Here is a 7,425-nt window from a genome sequence, read left to right as displayed (position 1 = left end):
CAGGGTGACAGTGATGGAGTGAGTGTGAGGGGATCAGTGTGACGGTGATGGAGTGAGTGTGAGGGGGTCAGTGTGATGGAGATGGAGTGAGTGTAAGATTGTCAGTGTGACGGTGATGGAGTGAGTGCGAGATTGTCAGTGTGACGGTGATGGAGTGAGTGTGACATGTTCATGGTGACGGTGACGGGATGAGTGTGAGAGGTTAACGGTGACGGTGATGGAGTGAGAGTGAGGGGTTCATGGTGACGGTGATGGAGCGAGTGTGAGGGGATCAGTGTGACGGTGATGGAGTGAGTGTGAGGTGTTCAGGATGACGGAGATGGAGTGTGTGTGAGGGGGTCAGGGTGATATTGATGGAGTGAGTATGAGAGGATCAGTGTCAGAGTGATGGAGTGATGTAAAGGGGTCAGGGGGTGGTGATGGAGTGAGTGTGGTGGGTATCAGGGTGACGGTGATGGAGTGAGAGTGAGGCGGTCTGGGTGACAGTGATGGAGTGAGTGTGAGGGGATGGGTGTGACAATGATGGAGTGATGGTGAGGGAGTCAGTGTGACGGTGCTGGAGCGAGTGTGAGTGGATCAGTATGACAGTGATAGAGTGAGTGTGATTGAGTCAGGGTGAGGGTGATGGAGGGAGTGTGAGGTTGTCAGGGTGACGTTGCTGGAGCGTGTGTGAGGGGGTCAGGATGATGGTGATGAAGCGAGTGTGAGGGGATCTGGGTGACGGTGATGGAGTGAGTCTGAGAGGGTCAGGGTGACGGTGATGGAGTGAGAGTGAGGGGGTCAGTGTGACGGTGATGGAGGGAGTGTGAGGGGGTCAGGGTGACAGAGATAGAATGGGTGTGAGGGTGTCAGTGTGACCGTGATGTATTGAGTGTGAGGGCATAACTGTGACGGTGATGGGGCAACTGTGAAAGTGTCAGTGTGACTGTGATCACGAGAGTGTGCGGTGGTCAGGTTCACGGTGATGGTGTGAGTGTGAGGGGTTCATGGCGATGGTGATGGAGCGAGTGTGAGGAGGTAAGGTTGACTGTGATGAAGTGGATGTGAGGGTATCAGTGTGATGATGAAGGAGTGAGTGTGAGGGGTTCACAGTTACAGTGATGGAGTGAGTGTGAGGGGGTCAAGGTGATGGTGATGGAGTGAATGTGAGGGTGTTTGGCTGATGGTGATGGAGTAAGTATGGGGCGGTCAGGGTGACTGTGATGGAGTGAGTGTGACAGGTCATGGTGACGGAGACGGGATGAGTGTGAGAGGTTAACGGTGACGGTGATGAAGTGAGACTGAGAGGTTCATGGTGACTGTGATGGAGCGAGTGTGGTGGGTATCAGGGTGACGGTGATGGAGTGAGATTGAGACGGTCTGGGTGACAGTGATGGAGTGAGTGTGAGGGGATGAGTGTGACAATGATGGAGTGATGGTGAGGGAGTCAGTGTGACGGTGCTGGAGCGAGTGTGGTGGGTATCAGGGTGACGGTGATGGAGTGAGATTGAGACGGTCTGGGTGACAGTGATGGAGTGAGTGTGAGGGGATGAGTGTGACAATGATGGAGTGATGGTGAGGGAGTCAGTGTGACGGTGCTGGAGCGAGTGTGAGTGGATCAGTATGACGGTGATAGAGTGAGTGTGATTGAGTTAGGGTGAGGGTGATGGAGTGAGTGTGAGGTTGTCAGGGTGACGTTGATGGAGCGAGTGTGAGGGGGTCAGTTTGACAGTGATGAAGTGAGTGAGAGCGGGTCAGAGTGACGTTAAAGGAGTGAGTGTGAGGGGATCAGTGTGACGGTGAAGGAGTAAGTGTGAGGGGTTCACAGTTACAGTGATGGAGTGAGTGTGAGGGGGTCAAGGTGATGGTGATGGAGTGAGTGTGAGGGTGTTTCGCTGATGGTGATGGAGTGAGTATGGGGCGGTCAGGGTGACTGTGATGGAGTGAGTGTGAGGTGTTCAGGGTGACGGAGATGGTGTGTGTGTGAGGGGGTCAGGGTGACAATGATGGAGTGAGTGAGGGATTAAGGATGACGGCGACCGAGTGAGTGTGAGGGGTTCAGTGTGACTGTAATCACGTGAGTGTGAGGGGGTCAGGGAGACGTTGATGGAGTGAGTGTGTGGGGGTCAGTGTGACGGGGATGGAGTGAGTGTAAAGGGGTCAGGGTGAGGGTGACGGAGTGAGTGTGAGGGGTTCAGTGAGATGGAGATAGAGTGAGTGTGAGAGGGTAAGGATGACCGTGATGATGTGAGTGTGAGGGGATAAGTGCGACGGTAATGGAGTGACTGTGAGGGGATCAGGGTGAATGTGATGGAGTGAGTGTGAGGGGGTCAGTGTCACGGTGATGGAGTGAGTGTGAGGTTGTCAGGGTGAGGGTGATGGAGTGTGTGTGAGGGGGTAAGAGTGAGGGTGATGGAGTGAGTGTGAAGGTGTCAGTATGACGCTGATGGAGTGGGTTTAATGGAATCGGTGTGACTGAGATGGAGTGAGTGTGAAGGTGTCGGGGTGAAGGTGAATGAGTGAGTGCGTCGGGGTCAGGGTCACGGTGATGGAGTGAGTGTGAGGGGTTCAGTGAGATGGAGACAGAATGAGTGTGAGAGGGTCAGGGTGACGTTGACTGAGTGATTGTGAGGGGGTCAAGATGACGGTGATGGAGTGAGTGTGAGGTGGTCAGGGTGACGGTGATGGTGAGTGTGGGATTGTCAGTGTGATGGTGATGGAGTGAGTGAGTGGGAGTCAGGGTGATGGTGATGCAGTGAGTGTGAGAAGATCAGGGTGACTATGATGGAATGGGTGTGGGGGGTCAGGATGGTGGGGATGGAGTGAGTGTGGGGAGATGAGTGTGACGGTGATGGAGTGAGGGTGAGGATGTCAGGGTGATAGCGATGGAGTGAGCGTGAGGGGATGAGTGTGACGGTGATGGAGTGAGTGTGAGGGGATCAGGGTGACTGTGAAGGAGTGTGTGTGAGGGGGTCAGTGTGATGGTGATGGGGTAGTGTGAGGGGGTCAGGGTGACGGTGATGGAGTGAGGGTGAGTGGGTTAGGGTGACGGTGATGGAGTGAGTGTCAGGGGGTCAAGATGAAGGTGATGTAATGAGTGTGAGAGGGTCATGGTGACGGTGATGGATCGAGTGTGAGGCGGACAGGGTGATGGTGATTATGTGAATGTGACGCGATAAATGTGGCGATAATGGAGTGACTGTGAGGGGATCAGGGTGAATGTGATAGAGTGAGTGTGAGGGAATCAGGGTGATGGTGACCGATTGAGTGTGAGGTTGTCAGGGAGACGGTGATGAAGTGAGTGAGGGATTCAGGGTGACGGCGACCAAGTTAGTGTGAGGGGTTCAGTGTGACTGTAATCACGTGAGTGTGAGGGGGTCAGAGAGACGGTGATGGAGTGAGTGTGAGGGGGTCACGTTGACGGTGATGGAGCGAGTGTGAGGCGGACAGGTTGACAGTGATGCAGTGAGTATGAGGTTGTCAGGGTGAGGGTGATGGAGTGAGTGTGTGGGGGTCAGTGTGACAGTGATATAGTGCATCTGAGGGGGTCAGTGTGAGGGTGATGGAGTGAGTGTGAGGGTGTCAGTGTGACGCTGATGGAGTGAGTTTAATGGAGTCAGTGAGACGGAGATAGAATGAGTGTGAAGGTGTCAGGGTGAAGGTGAAGGAGTGAGGGTGTCGGAGTCAGGGTGACGGTGATGGAGTGAGCGTGAGGGGGTCAGTTTCACAGTGATGGAATGAGTGTGAGGGTGTCAGGGTGAGGCTGATTGAGTGAGTGTGTGGGAGTCAGTGTGACGGTGATGGAGTGAGTGTGAGGTTGTCAGGGTGACGGCGATGGAGTGAGTGTGAGGTTGTCAGGGTGACGCTGATTGAGTGAGTTTAAAGGAGCCAGTGAGACGGAGATGGAGTGAGTGCGAAGGTGTCAGGGTGAAGGTGAAGGAGTGAGTCTGAGGTGTCAAAGTTTCAGAGAAGAAGTGAGTGTGTCGGGGTCTGGGTGACAGTGATGGAGTGGGTGTGAGGGGGTCAGGGTGACGGTGATGGAGTGAGTGTGCGCGGGTCAGTGTAACATTGATGGAGTGAGTGTGAGGATGTCAGTGTGAGGGTGATGGAGTGAATGTGAGGGGGTGGGTTTTACGGTGATGGAGTGATTTTGAGGAGGTCAGTGTGATGGGGATGGAGTGATTGAGAGGGGTTCAGGGTGACGGTGATGTAGTGAGTGTGAGGGGGTCAGGGTTAGGGTGATGGAGTGAGTGTAAGGGGTTAAGTGAGATGGAGATCGAGTGAGTGTGAGGGGGTTAGGGTAACCGTGATGGAGTGAGTGTGAGGGGGTCAGGGTGACTGTGATGGAGTGAGTGATTGTGGGTCAGTGTGATGGTGATGAATTGAGTGTGACATGGTCAGGGTGACTGAGATGCTGTGAGTGTGAGGATATAAGTGTGACGATAATGGAGTGACTGTGAGGGGATCAGGGTGAATGCGATGGAATGAGTGTGAGGGGGTCAGTGCCACGGTGATGGAGTGAGTGTGAGGGAATCAGGGTGACGGCGACCGAGTGAGTGTGAGGGGTTCAGTGTGACTGTAATCACGTGAGTGTGAGGGGTTCAGGTTGACGGTGATGCAGTGAGTGTGAGGTTGTCAGGGTGATGGTGATGGAGTGAGTGTGAGTGGGTCAGGGTGAGGGGGATGAAGTGAGTGTGAGGGGTTCAGGGTGTGGGTGATGGAGTGAATGTGAGGGGGGCAATGTGACAGTGATGTAGTGCATCTGAGGGGGTCAGTGTGACGCTGATGGAGTGAGTTTAATGGAGTCAGTGTGACGGAGATGGAGTGAGTGCGAACGTGTCATGGTGAAGGTGAAGGAGTGACTGTGAGGGGGTCAGGGTGACGGCGATGCAGTGAGTGTGAGGGTCAGGATGATGGAGTGTGTGTGCGGGGGTCAGTGTGACGGTGAAGTTGTGAGTGTGAGTGGATCAGAGTGATGGTGATGGAGTGAGTGTGAGGGGCTCAGGGTGACGGTGATGGAGTGAGTATGAGGGGGTCAGGGTGACTGTGATGGAGTGAGTGTGAGGAGGTCAGAATGACAGGGATGGAGTGAGTGTGAGGGTGTCAGGGTGAGGGTGATTGGGTGAATGTGTAGGAGTCAGTGTGACAGTAATGGAGTGAGTGTGAGGGGGTCAGGATGACGGTGATGGAGTGAGTGTCTGGGGGTCAGTGTGATGATGATGGAGAGAGTGTGAAGGGGTCAGGGTGACGGTAATGGACTGAGTCTGAGGGGGTCAGGATGACAGTGAAGGAGTGAGTGTGAGGGGGTCAGGGTGACAGTGGTGGATTGAGTGTGCGGGGGTCAGTGTGACTGTGATGGAGTGAGTGTGAGAGGTCAGTGTGACAGTGATGGAGTGAGCGTGAAGGGTCAGTGTGAAAGTGTTGGAGTGAGTGTGAGAGGTCAGTGTGAAAGTGATGGGGTGAGTGTGAGAGGGTCAGGGTGACAGTGGTGGATTGAGTGTGCGGTGGTCAGTGTGACAGTGATGGAGTGAGTGTGAGGGGTCAGTGTCACAGCGATGGAGTGAGTGTGAGGGGGTCAGGGTGACAGTGATGGAGAGAGTCTGAGATGGTGAGGGTGACGGTGATTAGTGAGAGTGAGGGTATCAGGGTGATGATGATGGAATAACTGTGTGGTGGTAAGGGTGAAGGTGATGGAGTGAGTGTGAAGGGATCAATGTGACAGTGAAGGAGTGAGAGTGATGTTGACCGGTTGACGGTTGTGGAGTGAGTGTGAGGGGATTAGTCTGACGGTGATGGAGTGTGTGTGAGGGGGTCAGTGTAATGCTGCTGGAGTGAGTGTGAGAGGGTCACTGTGACGGTGATGGAGTGAGTGTGAGGGGTTCATGGTGATGGTCAGGTTGACAGTGGTGCGGGGGGTAAGTGTGACAGTGATGGAATGAATGTGAGGGGGTCATGGTGACATTGATGGAATGAGTGTAAGGGTGACGATCATGGAGAGAGTTTGAGGGGGTCACAGTGACTATGATGGAGTGAGTGTGAGAGGGTCAGGGTGACAGTGGTGGATTGAGTGTGTGGGGGTCAGTGTGACAATGATCGAGTGCGTGTGAGGGGTCAGTGTGACAGTGATGGAGTGAATGTGAGGCGGTCACGGTGATAGTGATGGAGTGAGTATAAGGCGGTCAGGTGACGGTGATGAAGTGTGTGTGAGGGGGTCAGTGTGACAGTGATGGGGTGAGTGTGAGGGGTCAGTGTGACAGTGATGGAGCGAGTGTGGAGGTTCACGGTCTCGGTGATGGAGTGAGGATAAGGCGGTCAGGGTGACGGTGATGGAGAGAGTGTGAGCGTCAGTGTGACGGAGATGCAGTGAGTGTGAGGTGGTCAGCGTGACAGAGGTGGATTGAGTGTGCGGGGTCAGTGTGACAGTGATGGAGTGAGTGTGAAGAATCAGTGTGACAGTGATGGAGTGAGAGTGAAGTTGTCAGGGTGATGATGATGGAATGAGTGTGTGGTGGTAAGGGTGAAGGTGATGGTGTGAGTGTGAAGGGGTCAGTGTTACAGTGAAGGAGTGAGTGTGAGGTTGACCAGTTGACGGTTGTGGAGTGAATGTGAGGGGATTAGTCTGATGGTGATGGAGTGAGTGTGAGGGGGTCAGTGTAATGCTGCTGGAGTGAGTGTGAGAGGGTCACTGTGACAGTGATGGAGTGAGTGTTAAGGGGTCAGTATGACTGTGATGGAGTGAGTGTGAGGTGTTCATGGTGACGGTGATGGAGTGAGTGAGGGGGGTCAGGGCGACGGTGATGGAGTGTGTATAAGGCGGTCAGGGTGACAGTGACGGAGTGAGTGTAAAGGGGTCATGGTGACGGTGATGGAGTGAATGTGAGTGGGTCAGGGTGACGGTGATGGAGTGAATGTGAGGGGATCAGTGTGACGGTGATGGAGTGAGTGTGGGATTGTCAGAGTAATGGTGATGGAGTGAGTGTGAGGGGGTCAGGGTGACAGTGATGGACTGAGTGTGAGGGGATCAGTGTGACGGTGATAGAATGAATGTGAGATTGTCAGTGTGACAGTGATGGAGTGAGTGTGAGGGGGACAGGGTGTCAGTGATGGAGTGAGTGTGGGGACGTCAGGGTAACAGTGATGGAGTGAGTGTGAGATGTTCAGTGTGACAGTGATGGAGTGAGTGTGAGGGGGTCAGTGTGCAGTGGTGGATTGAGTGTGCGGGTGTCAGTGTTATGATCATGGAGTGAGTGTGAGGGGGTCACGGTGACGGTGATGGAGTGAGTGTCAGAGGGTCAGGGTGACAGTGGCGGATTGAGTGTGCAGGGTCAGTGTGACAGTGATGGAGTGAGTGTGAAGGATCAGTGTGACAGTGATGGAGTGAGAGTGAGGGTGTCAGGGTGATGATGATGGAATGAGCGTGTGGTGGTAAGGGTGAAGGTGAAGGTG

The sequence above is a fragment of the Chiloscyllium plagiosum genome, unplaced genomic scaffold, assembly GCF_037043375.1.
Source record: "Chiloscyllium plagiosum isolate Xiang-an unplaced genomic scaffold, Cpla_swu_hap1 HiC_scaffold_38, whole genome shotgun sequence".
NCBI classification, from domain to species: Eukaryota; Metazoa; Chordata; class Chondrichthyes; order Orectolobiformes; family Hemiscylliidae; genus Chiloscyllium; species Chiloscyllium plagiosum.
The sequence above is the reverse complement of the archived record's forward strand: the minus strand, read 5'-3'. Positions refer to the sequence as shown.